General features: G+C 38.4%; 1 long non-coding RNA gene across 1 annotated transcript in view; it reads left to right on the top strand.

Moving 5' to 3' along the window:
• Nucleotides 1-11,736, top strand: part of LOC128796175 (uncharacterized) — a 41,915-nt gene extending 30,179 nt beyond the window's left edge. The window contains exons 2-3 of the long non-coding RNA XR_008433747.1: nt 11,485-11,595; nt 11,668-11,736. This is a non-coding gene — a long non-coding RNA (uncharacterized LOC128796175). The remainder of the gene's footprint in view (nt 1-11,484; nt 11,596-11,667) is intronic.
• The last annotated feature ends 445 nt before the right edge of the window (nt 11,737-12,181 follow it).

The raw sequence follows: 12,181 nt of genomic DNA, 5'->3' as shown, positions 1-12,181 counted from the left end.
AGGCACCCAGAGTCTCTGAAGGCAGAAACCTCAGGTCTGTAGGGAGGCTACACCAGCCAAAGAAGCTGGTTTTGCAGCCTGCAGTTGCCAGTGACAGCTGTAGCCTTCCGGCAGTTCCCAAAGGCGGCAGCAGTTGGGACCACTGAGTGTGAATAAGCTGGAGCGCAGCTGTCCCGGCCTCCAACCTTCATCCTTCTGCCAGCCTGAAATAAAACCAGTGTGGGGTAGGGTGTAAGACTTGTAACACTCCTGTGTTGCAGTCTTCGTAACTGGCTTTGGCAACTAAAAATTAAAATTAAATCAACTTCTATCAGACTTCAAAAATTAAATTTTCAGGAAATGCTACAAGGGTGGCATGAATGAGTCCTTAGTGAAGATGATGATCCTGTCATTATCCAGAGGTGAAGATGGGATTATTTTTCATGCAGAAGAGTTGTATTGTATCCAAAACAAAAGTCTTATGTGAAGCAGGTTAGTGAGGATATCTAATACATACTATGGCAAAACGTTCAGTGATCTGTTGCCTGTTGCCAGACTTGGTTAGCAGTAGCTCCTGCTTAATTTATTTTGTTCAAACCCCAATTGCCAATGCAGCATAAAAGTAACAGAGCTTGCCCTGGATCTGAAGTGTCAGGAGGAGTCCCCAGGTTAGGAGCATGGTGGCTCTTTGCCTCCCCTCTGGGCTGTCCTGGGGCATCAGCAGTTTGCAGCCACTGGGGTGGCACAGCACCTCAGCCTGCAGCATTGCCGTGCTCCCCTGGAGCACACTCTGTGCAAATGAAGAGCGTTTCATGGAGATTTTATTTGTTCCCAAGTACTGTCATCCCAGAGAGGCTCCAAAATCCTCCTTCCACTTTCCCTGCGCAATTTCAGTAATAAACAGCAAGGAGCCTTTAGATGATGCTAGCTACATCCTGAGGCTTCATCAACCCCCTGCTCTTCAGGTGGGAAAATGGTACCATCAGGGTGCATCTGTGTATGGCTTTGGTAAAGTTGTTTCAAGGGAGAGACTTTGAGTCATGAAACAGAACCCATTTTGAAACAGAAAATCTTAAGACACTTGCTTTTCAGATATTATTAATATTATTTAGCTTCCAGTAAAGAAGAATAAAAAAACTTGTTCCACTAAGAGGAGTTCTTGGGAAGTGATATGTGCTTTCTGGAAGTGCAATGAGATATACTTTTGTAAACATCAGGATCTCCTTTTCAGATATGAAATGTTCTTTAAGATTTTTAACCTTCAGTAAAGAAGAATAAAGACAACTTTTTTGTTCTGTTGAGACAGAACAAAAAACAGAACAGAATTCTGGAGAAGTGGTGTGTGCTCTTTGGAAGGGCAACAAGATAAACATTATCATCCATCAGTGTCCTGAACAGACCGAAGTCCACCCTCCAGAAGTCCAAGGCAGAGGTTTTCTTGACCCCCCCTCTTTATTTCACCCAGGATCAAAAATTCTTTATCATTTTGTGTCTGCTGTGCCCAAGATGAGTTCCGAGCACCAAGTCTCCCACATCTCTGTTTGTAAATAGCACTTCTAGGGGGGCACCATCCCTGGAAAGCTTGCCTGCCAGCTGTGTTTGGAATTTATGTTCCACACACTCCAGGAACTTCGCATACTTTCTCCTCTTCTATGTGCTGAGTTTCCAGCAGAGTTCCAGCAAGTTAAAGTCTCCCAAAAAATCTTCACCTTTGTTTTATTCAATGCAATAAATATATGAAGTTAAATGTGGTGAATTAAATTTTTTCTTAATGTGATTTACAGTGCTGAAGTTGAATAGCACAGATGCCTGTTACCTGCCATTGGAGCAGCTGAATCAGGAGGTAGTCATGGCACTTATACTTTCCACTGTTTTTTGGGTTTTGTAATCACTTATTTTTCTGTTTTGTAAATAAGCCTACTTTATTATTGTAATTGAGCCTAAACCTTAATAATTGAAGCTTCTGGTTCAGGTCTCATGCCTTTGTTTAGCAAAAAATGCAAATTTTTGCATCTTGGAGAAACATTAAATTGCAGATCTATAAGTGCAAAGCACAGTTCTTTATTCTATGAGAGAGGGATCTGTCTATCATGTTGAACTGGCTTCTAAATTGCACCCTTTCCAACACCCATTACAAATGGCACTCACAGAGTTTGTATTTCTCATGGGTGCTTTGCTGAAAGAACAGGAACTGGTCTGTAAGGAACATGGGTGTGCTCTGTTGTATTCTAATAATATGGATTTTCACAATTGTAATACTTTGTTAATATTTACAAAGGAGAGGGTACATTCCTTTATGGAGCCAATACTATATTGCAGACCCTCTAACAGTAAAGTAAATGCACATTTCAATGTAATTTTTAATATTAAAGAAGTTATGTTTAACTGGTCTGCTTAATTAAAAATTAAATCACCCAAGGCACTACAGCATTGAGAAAAGCTGTCTGAAACTGTTTCTCTAGGAGTCAAAATTGAAATGGAGGGCAACATATGTTTTTGTTCTACTTCATTCATTGTTTTTTTTGTTATTGTTGTATGTGAGCTAATGAAAATGAAAGACCTCTAATCTAGGTAATTGAGCCTAGTCATTCAAGATGTATTGAGAGTCTGACGTCTGGAAACATCAGGATATTTAGAGTTATTTTGAGTGGTTATGGTTCAAAGGATGCTACTAAGACTGCTGTGCTGTGTTTATGGTTTGGACTGTTTTCAAAATCAATCTTTGCCTTAAAATATATGTCCATGTGGATAGTATTGAACATAGGTATGCAGATAGATGCTCATTGGTTATCTAGTAACATGTAGCCCAGAGATTGTTCTTAAAAAAACTAAGGTGTTTTATTTTTTTATAAGTCATGATTAAGTTGCATCACTGTTATCTATGGAAAACAGAAAAGTCATAGTAACCACAGGAGTCACAGTTCATTACTGAGTCACACATAATGTGTTCTTGAGCAGAAAATGTTACTTGCACCATGCTGGCAGAAATAATTTTCAGTTATTGACTGGACTACATTTAACTATATTATTTCGGGTGTGTCTTGATAATTTTGAGTATAGTTTTACTTTCTGTAGTTATGTAGCTACTAATGTAGCAATTAACATAGTCTTTACTGATGAAGTATTTTTCATTTATTTCTTATACCTTGAGCCTGTTTGTACTATTTTAGTTCTTAAGTGACTTTTTAAAATACCTGAAAGCTAACAAAAAAAAAACATTGAGGTTTTTTTTCAGGACCCTTAAAAGATTCCTTTTTAAAGTCTTTGTAGTTTATGTACAAGACTGCTTCCTACGGAGATTTCCTTTATACCTCAAGGAAGGCCGTTGCATTTCTGTCTTTCTGGTTGTCTTTATCCCCCTTCAGCAAAAGTGAGACATCTCTTGCTTCTTTGGTTGTGATGAGCTGTACTGGCTTCTGAAAACCCAGAGAATATTGCCATAAAGTTGGACTGCAGGATGACTTTATAGGATCAGAAGAGGAGTAAGAGCTTATTGGTGCCTCTTCAGGGAGAGACATCTAGTGTCTGGTTGCAAATTAGCATGGAAATAAGCTTTATTTTTTTTTTTTTTTCTTAAAGAAAAGTTAGACTCAAAATAGCACCTTAAGAGCAAAACCACAAAATTATGCCCATGTGCTTTGTGGGGTTACGTCAGTGTTTACTGCAGGCAAAGTATTACCAGTAGTGTAGGGATTTTATTTTTAAGAGAGACTTGATGTAGCAGTGCTTTATAATTAACTGTAAAGGTAGGTTTCTCTTACATTTGTCACAGTAGAATGTGGTCTTAGGTATACATGTATTTCTAGAAGTTAAAGTTTCTCTGTTGAAGAGTTGAGTCAAAAGTGGAATGAAGCTGCTCACGAAATTATGTTTATTGCATCTTTGCTGAAAATGGTTGTTGGTCTAAATCATTTTCTTCTGAGAGTGAAATTGACATTAGTGGCTCAGCATGCTGTGAATATTAACTGAAAAGCCTTTTTATCAGTTTGTTGATGAATATGTTTTATTTATTCTTAGTGATAGAGTTCTGGTTGATTTTACTAATGGTTTTCTTCTGTCTTTGTGCTTTTTTTCTCCCCTTTGTACTACTTCTAAAAATTACTTTGCAATCCCTTTGGAACACATGCTTTGCTCTGTTTAAGTTCCTTGAAGTACTGTGCACAGTTGGAAGCAATGAAATTTATCAAGTATTACAAATAATCTCTCAAGTAATATTCTAGATGGTGAAAAGTAGACTGAAAATGAAAAGATTAAAATAAGGTGGTGTGTTGGGTTTTTTGTATGTTTTGGTGGGAAGTTTTGGGTGTGATTTTTTTCTTTGTTTTGATTGTTTGGGTTTTGTTTGGTTTGTTTTGTTTAAGGAAAAGAAATGGAAAATATATTTTTAACTTAAAAGGGAAAGGAAAAATATCCTTATTTGTTTTCTTCCAGAATTCTGGAGCTGTTTTGGGTTAATTTTAGCATTCCCACCATTGCTCAGCTGTTATAATTTCTGTGTAAGATATAGCAAACAGAACTAAATTCCAAGTCAAAGTTGCAGGAAACAAAACTTGCTTTGCTACATTGTAACAAAAATGGTGCTTATACTATAGAGATTCCTAGTAGCAATTAAATCTATGCAACTTGCTGGAGCATAATATAAATTCAAACAGGAAGTCTATAAACGTGCTTGACAACTAATTACTTCATTCAAGAGAAAACTGCCTTGTCCTTTGTTTGATGCCAGAACCATTCTTGCCTATTGTGTGTGTGGCAGCAGCTGTATAAAATGATTTCCTATACTGTGAATACAGCTAATTGCTGCAGCTATCGTTTCCCTTGGTGGAAGAAAACCCCCATGCCATCTGACGGGAAAAGGAGAAAAGGAAAAAGAAGTCCTTCAGGATTGGAATTGTAATTGTGGGTTTGTTTTCTCCAGTCTTTGTCAAGGTAGTTTGGCCCTGAGAATGTAAGCCTGCCAGTGAGTTGCTGTCCTTGTGATGAGTGCAGTGCCAGCAATGTGACATCTGTGGACAGATACTCATCTCCATGAGTCACTGGTGGCTAAGAGTGCTCTTGCTTATTCTCAGACATAGGGGTGTGTTGAGAAATGTTTTTTGTGAGATGCCTCTTTCTGCACAGTGTGGGCCTATTTGCCACTTTATTAGCACTGTCTGAGGGAAGTGATAGCTTAGTGTGTTCAAGGCACATCCTCTTTCACCTACCCTGCAAAAGTCTCAAGCTGCTCATAATGTGAAAGACGTATTGGACTCCTTCTTCCTAGCTCCTGTTTACTCTCCTTGCTTTCCTGAGGATGAAAATCAGGGAATAGACTATGGTATAGATTTTATCCTCTGTCTTTTTTTTTTTTTTTTTTCTTTAATCTTTTTAGCATTTTCTACCTATAAAATAGTTGTAAGAATGGGTAGATATGTAAAACAACACTTTACAAACTGATTATTAGTGCTTCCTTTAGGAACCATAGTTGAATTGTGTTTCAAAGGAGAAAGAGCTGTAAATTCATAACTAGTTTCAATTCCTGGTATAAAGAGAGTAAAGCTGTAAAATATTTTCATTCCCCTTCTGAATATTGTGGGTTTTTTAGTGTCTGGGTTTTTTTTTTTTTTTTTTTTCAAAAATCAGCTCATAAACATACCATTTTGATTATTTGTGTCACATTACAGACAAGCCGGAGAGCATGGCTAATCATAAGATGTACAGACTTTCCTGTGTCCATGATCCTGGACAAATAGAATTTGGGACACATCTTTCTGACTCTTTTCATCTGTGAATGAAACCAAGCTAGTACTTGTGCAGGAGCAGGCATTTGGTGTGTGCCACATGATAGTGGCCTGTTACCAAGTGTCACAACTTACCTGATGCTGTGCAGGAACACATCTACAATTGATCTGAATCCAGCTGCCCTCTTTGCTAATATAATTTATGTGCTCTATTGTAACCAAAGCAATATGCAGTCATAGTCTAAATCAGCCATTTTGTAAATGAAGTAAACTTCACTACTAATCCTCCGTGGAAAAACAGTGTGAATATGAGATTGGTTGTGGAAGGTTATTTTTGTCTTTTGGTTCTGCTTCCAAAACTCATTAATTATTGCATGCAGTTAGGTCACACCTTACTTCTGCCCTCGGCAATATGTGAAGAAAATTCTGTCAAGCCTATGACAATCATCTTTTTTGTATGAAGAAAAGTTCTAAAAAGAGTGGATGATGTCAAGTGGTGGCAGAAAGCACGATTTATGTAACTGCTTGTAGTGACCTGGTAAAGCTGTGATGAGAATAGCAGAAGTACTGTATTGCTTTTTAAAAGAGCTATAGCATACGTTTATGGAAGAGATTGTCCTCAAGTAAGGATAGACACTCCTGAATTAGCAGAAGTTAAGGTTTTTATGCACTGTGAAGAGTAGGTGAGAGACTGAAGGGGATAGCAGAACATCTTTTTGCATAAAGATTTGTTCTGTTTTGACTTTCATGAAGCAGAAATGGAAATACCGGCACTGTTGTATAGCACAGAAGTGTGAAAAGGTATGCTGGCCTCTCTTTGCCATTTTTTAACTATTCATGACCAGCCTCAGTGGTGGTGTTGGGCTACCTCAAGCCTTCTTCCAGGGATAATTTAAAGTGGGGTAAACTGGACCATCTGCTCCAGAAGCAGGTCCTGTGGAGTTTAGCAGGTGTGCAGCAGTGCCAGGGACTGTGCTGGGCAGCTCGTGGTGAGGGGGAGACATGTCCCGTCCCCAGCTCTCCTGTCACCCCAGCAGTCACTTTCCATCCAGGCCAGACTGCTGGCAGGTGTGGGAAGGGGCCTATGTTTGTTCATCTGGGATGGATAGCAGTGCCAGTTCCAAGTCTTTCCCTGGGGAGGGCGTGGTGGGCAGTTGGAAAGCATTTGGCTGGCTGACAGCAAAGCCCTACCGGATATTAAGCTACATAGTAAATTAGTGAAGTTAGCTCAGGGAAGTTTAAGTTCCAGCTTTGAAACAAAGTTTTTGCTTTCAAGGCACACCATATTTTTATTTTATTTTATTTTAATTTAATTTAGTAGTTTAAGAATACAGAAACTAAACAATTTGTTACAGATCAAACAAAAGGTTTGGGGTTTGTAATGCATTGTTTTGTGAACTGTTTAACTGTGTAAAAAAGTTTGATTTTTCTTTTTATTGGAACCAAATTTACTTTCTTAATCTGTAGCAGTTTAAAAAATATTTTATAAAGGTCTTGGTTTGAATCCTGACACATTTTTTGTTACTTGCTCGCATTGCTTTTCAGAATGGAGCTTCTATTTTTTTTGTTATTTTAGTCACCATTTCACGTCAATCAATGTACTTATTTCAGGATTCAAAGTGGCATCTACAAGTATTAGCACTACAGTTCAAGTTCTATATTATACTTTTGTTTGCAACTGGTAACAGTTTTGAACTGATTATGCCTCTAGGAGAAAAAAAAAATAGTGACATGCTGCATTTCACAATGATGGGCTGTATTCTTTATGATTTATACATTGCATGGCTATAAAGCCTGCACTCCCTCTTCTGCTACTCTTTCCTCATTCCAGTCTGTTTGAACTTCTGATCACTCTGTTATCAAAACAACATGCCATCCAAACAGAGAAGCCAAGATTAGTCAGGCTTAAGTTATCATGTATGGAGTCTGTCTCAGGAGACAGGGGCTTCCTGACACCGCATCAGGTTTCAAGCAAAGTAGGACTGCAAGGTTTAAAGTGTTTTCATTTCCACTGAAATGCTTTGGTGCCATCTGAATTCTTCCAAGCAACAAGTAGCTGGAGGAAGTAGAGATTTCATTAGTTAATACCCCAGGGATGTCTTATTTGAGTTCACGAGATGTGCCATCTGGAAATTCTTGTTCATTCACATGTTGCATCCTTTTTTGGACACTGAAGAGATCCAAGGTGCTTTATTTGAGTTGCTTTGGAAGTGCCTAAAATAAAACGGGGAGAAATATTTTAAAGTTTCTATTAAAAATAAATAAATAATAAAAAAATCTGATTCCGTCGGAGTTGCCCAGGTTACCCTTCTTTGCCATGAAACCAGTCCAAGCTTTTCTGCTGCTTACTGCTGTGTTCTAAGTACTGCCTCTCTTTCTCCTACTTTTCATCCATTTACCCTTTAAAATTCCCAGAAGCATATCCTTCTCTCTCCCTCCCTTTTTTTTTCTGTCCCTCAGCCTTTACCCAGCAGTGTGTTCAGCATGGTCCATGGGAACTTTGGGAACATAGGCAACTCCAGACAAGAATACTCAGCACAACCATTGTGACATTTTCATCCTTGGAGTTGTCTTGTTTGTCATGGGTTTGCTAGGATGAAACTTGAGGTCTCCTGGTTCAGTTGTGTTTTGCTTGCAAAATGCTAACTTGGGAAAAGTCTCTGATTTGGCAGAGCCCAAAGGGAGGCAGAGGTGTACCTTGTGGTTCGCTCTCTCTCTCTCTGCCTCCTACCCCATGACCCCAGCCTTGGAGCTCAAGGATTTCTGGGCTTTCATTGTCTGGGGTGTGGAAGCTGCCCATAGAGACAAGGGCTGGGGAAGCCACATCCCCACATCCCCCCAATGGCAAAGCTCAGAGAGTGCCACAAAACTGGTAGTAATGTGTGGTTTTTTCCACTTGCCGTTGCGTAATGCAGACATTCTTTTTGGGTCTTGGGTCAGTTTGGAGAAGGAAGAATGTTTTGAATTATTTTAATGAAGTGTACTGAAATTTTAGTAATAAAGTAGGATTTATTTTGCTGTTTCAAAATCTATTCAAATATATTTAGCCTTAGTTACTAAGGCATTTTGTCCAAAATTGAGGCCCTTTTTATAATGGTTGCCATGTGTATCCCTCAGTGTTTCCTATAGAACCTACAGGTTTTTTTTACTTGGCTACTCATTTAAGCAAAGCTGTAGGAAATTAATGCTTAATGAGGTCAAATATTATCAAAACTAGCAAATGAGCCCAGTACAAAGAGGGAGACATAAGTTTTATTAGGAAACTACTCTGAAAGGTGATTTTTCATCCTGTTTGGTTGGAAGTAGTGAAATATTGCCCATAATTTGCAGAAAATCCACTCATATTGCACCAGCTGCTTTTATTGTACTAGACTTATTTTCCTAGAAAAAATTGTTTTAAATAAGCTGGGATATATATATTTAAAAAGAAGTTTGTGGTTTTGGTTGCTTGGTTTTGTAAGAAAGAATTAACACTGTGTCCTCTGATCTTCTTAAAAAGTGTAGTTTTTGTGGCATTTGAACTTCTCCATTCCTTATATTATGGTTTGCCAATCCACTACACAATTCAGTAGTAAGATATTAGACAGCTGTTTTCCAAGAGTCCAAGAAGTTTGGTAATTATGAAGTGAATATTTGAAGAAGGCTTTGGAAGTTAGTGAGACTGTTGTAAGAGGAAAGTATTGTTAAGCTTTTTTAAAAATGTTTTTATGTTTACTTTTTCATAGCAGTGCATTTTTAAAATGTTGCAGCATCTTAATATCTGTAAAAGCTTCACAAAACAATTGTAAACCATCAAGTAATTGTCTTTTGAATACATTTATTCTTTGGTTAGTAATAAGGACAAATTTAGAAAAACAGATTTCTTTTAAATAAAATTTACACTGGTTGTGTCCTTGCTCACAATACAGAAGTAGCTTAGCATTACTTTCCTATTGCTTTTTAGAAGCTGAACATTAAGTAGTCTAAGAAATGGAGGTTATAAGTTCTTTTTTTAAGCAAAAAGACTACTGCGAGTTAAGCTTAGGCAAAATTCTGTGGTGTTTTGTGTACTTAGTGTTTGTATGTTTGTAGAATTAGAGGATGATAGAAGTAGGATGGCATAGCTGGAGATCATGGAGTCCCAACACCTTGCTCAAAGCGGACTCAGCTAGAGCTGTTTGCTCAGGGCCGTGTCCAGGAGGGTTTTGAGTATATCCAGGGATGAAGATTGCATAGTCTCCCCAGGAAACCTGTTAACCACCCTCACTGTAAAATAGCTTTCGAATAATTAATTGAAACTGTCTGTATTTCAGTTTGTGCCTCTTGCCTCTTGTCCTGTCATAGGGGATCACAGAGTTGCTGGTGCTTTTTATGATGTCACTTTGGGGATGTAAAGATATGGATAAAGTCTCTTCTCCAGGCTGAGCATTACCAACTTTCTCTCTTTCATGTAAGGTGATCCAAGCCTTTCCTCATCTTCATGGCCCTTGGCTGGACTCACTCTAGTATGTCCCTGTATGTCTTGATGATGCTGTGTTTCTCTGGACAAGAACATTTTTTGAAGGAATGAAGGTTTGCAAGATCATACCCTGTTTAAAGTGTGTGGTGAACTCTGCACCACATCAAGGTGCTGTGAGTGAGTGACTTGGAGCCCTCCTGAGATACAGGGACTCATGCTGTGCCCTCACTGTGGACATTATTGTAAGCTGCTTCCAAGTGACCTGTCAGCAGACTCCTGCTTTTTTGGGGGCTGAAAAGCAAAGGTAGCCAGCCGTGGGAGTACCTTTCTCTGTCTCTCATGCTCCAGAAACTTGACTGCTCAAATGTGCTTAGCTGGGGCCTTGTTCTTTTGTTCCTCCTTTATCATCCCCTCCTCCTTCCTCACATTGTGCTTTGGATGAGAGACTTGCAGCAGTTTAGGTTAAAAACTCAGTGCACTTCTGGCTGCTTCTTTTAGCCTCTCCTGTGCCACAGAAGCTCATAGATTTTATAGTTGCCTCACTGTGATCAGTGGTTCCCTGACACGTAAGATGACACACATCTAGGAATGGGAGTGGATGCTACTGAGCAAAAATACATTCCACATCTACTGCGTGTAGCTGGTAATGTTCCAAGGGGGCAGTGCTCACTGCTTTGGAATGACTCGTCCTTAGTCTGGTTTATTGTTTTCTTTCCTCCTTATTCTGAGAGGGATGTTTCTTAATGACTGTCATTTAAAAGAAAATGCAAACTAAATAGTGATGATACTCAGCATTAGATCTTCCTTCTTTACTATAAAGAATGCCATCAAAACTGTTGAGCATTTACTGTCTGCAGTGGTTGTCTCAGATTCCTTCTTCTCTCCAGTCTCCCTCCCTTGCAATGCTGGAGCCCTAGTGGCTTGTAGAGAGCTTGATATGACAAGAGGAACATTGGAACACACACTCAGTACAGTATGTTTATAATTTTCTGGCTGGTTAATTAGTTTAATTTAGTCTAAATCCTTAACTGTGGAGCTCACAATACTTTTGTCTTGGAGCTAAGCAGATCTGTCCCATGAAACAGGAAAGAACAAGCCAGGATCATCCTGCCTTTGTTCACTCCTTTTTTTTTTTTTTTTTTTTTTTTTTTGAGGGAGATACTAATATTGTGAGTAGATTTTCACTAAGTGGTTGCTCAGTATTTCTTTGGGAACCATGGGACAGGAGAGCTCTTCTTCCAAACTCTTATCTTTAAGATGAGTTCCAGATGAGTCAGATGGGGTTTGCTTTGCAGTATATTTGCAGAGTTTGTGGATCAACTAATGCTCATTTCATGTCACTTTTAGCTGTGTTGGAGATACCACTGATTCCGGTACAGAGGGATGTATAAGTGTAGACAACATGGAGTTTAACTTAAAGCATGAATCAACAAGCAGATGTGCTGAAATAGAGAAAAAGTAAGAGCTAGCCAGAAAAGGTTAAGAAGAAAGTATTAAAAGAAAAGTTTTAACGACTGTCTCTCTTTGTAGAGTATTTGCTGAAATTCAACCAGATGGAGAGTGACTGTGCTGGTTTGAAGGAGCAGCTTTTATACTAAGAAACATAAGGAGTACTGTGTCTTCTGTAAGTTAGCATTACTGTACCTGCTGTCAAGTCAGGAGATACCGTATGTGCTAGTAGATGTTCTCTTCTAAAGTTAAAATTTGTATTCAGTATTTTTATTGTTGCTTAGTGCAGTAATTACTTCATTTGATTTCAAGAACATGCACTAAAATTATTTTACCATCTTTTAAGGATTTGAATAGATGGATGAAGCAGTTTAAATTCCTTACAGATAATGTCATAAAATAAGTTTATGATTACTGAATTCAATTTTTCCTTTACACTTCTTTAATTTTCTGTGTAATTTTTAAAAATAAGCCCTTTGTATTCAAATAGAAAGATACAGCCGTTTCAAACATTTGATTCTTTGGCCAACTTTGCCACCTAGCGGTTGTAATTAAATAGAACAACTCGTTTTCTGTATTTTCAAGAAAGGTAGTG

The sequence above is a fragment of the Vidua chalybeata genome, chromosome 1, assembly GCF_026979565.1.
Source record: "Vidua chalybeata isolate OUT-0048 chromosome 1, bVidCha1 merged haplotype, whole genome shotgun sequence".
Classification (NCBI taxonomy): domain Eukaryota; kingdom Metazoa; phylum Chordata; class Aves; order Passeriformes; family Viduidae; genus Vidua; species Vidua chalybeata.
This window is presented reverse-complemented; position numbering and strand designations above follow the sequence as displayed.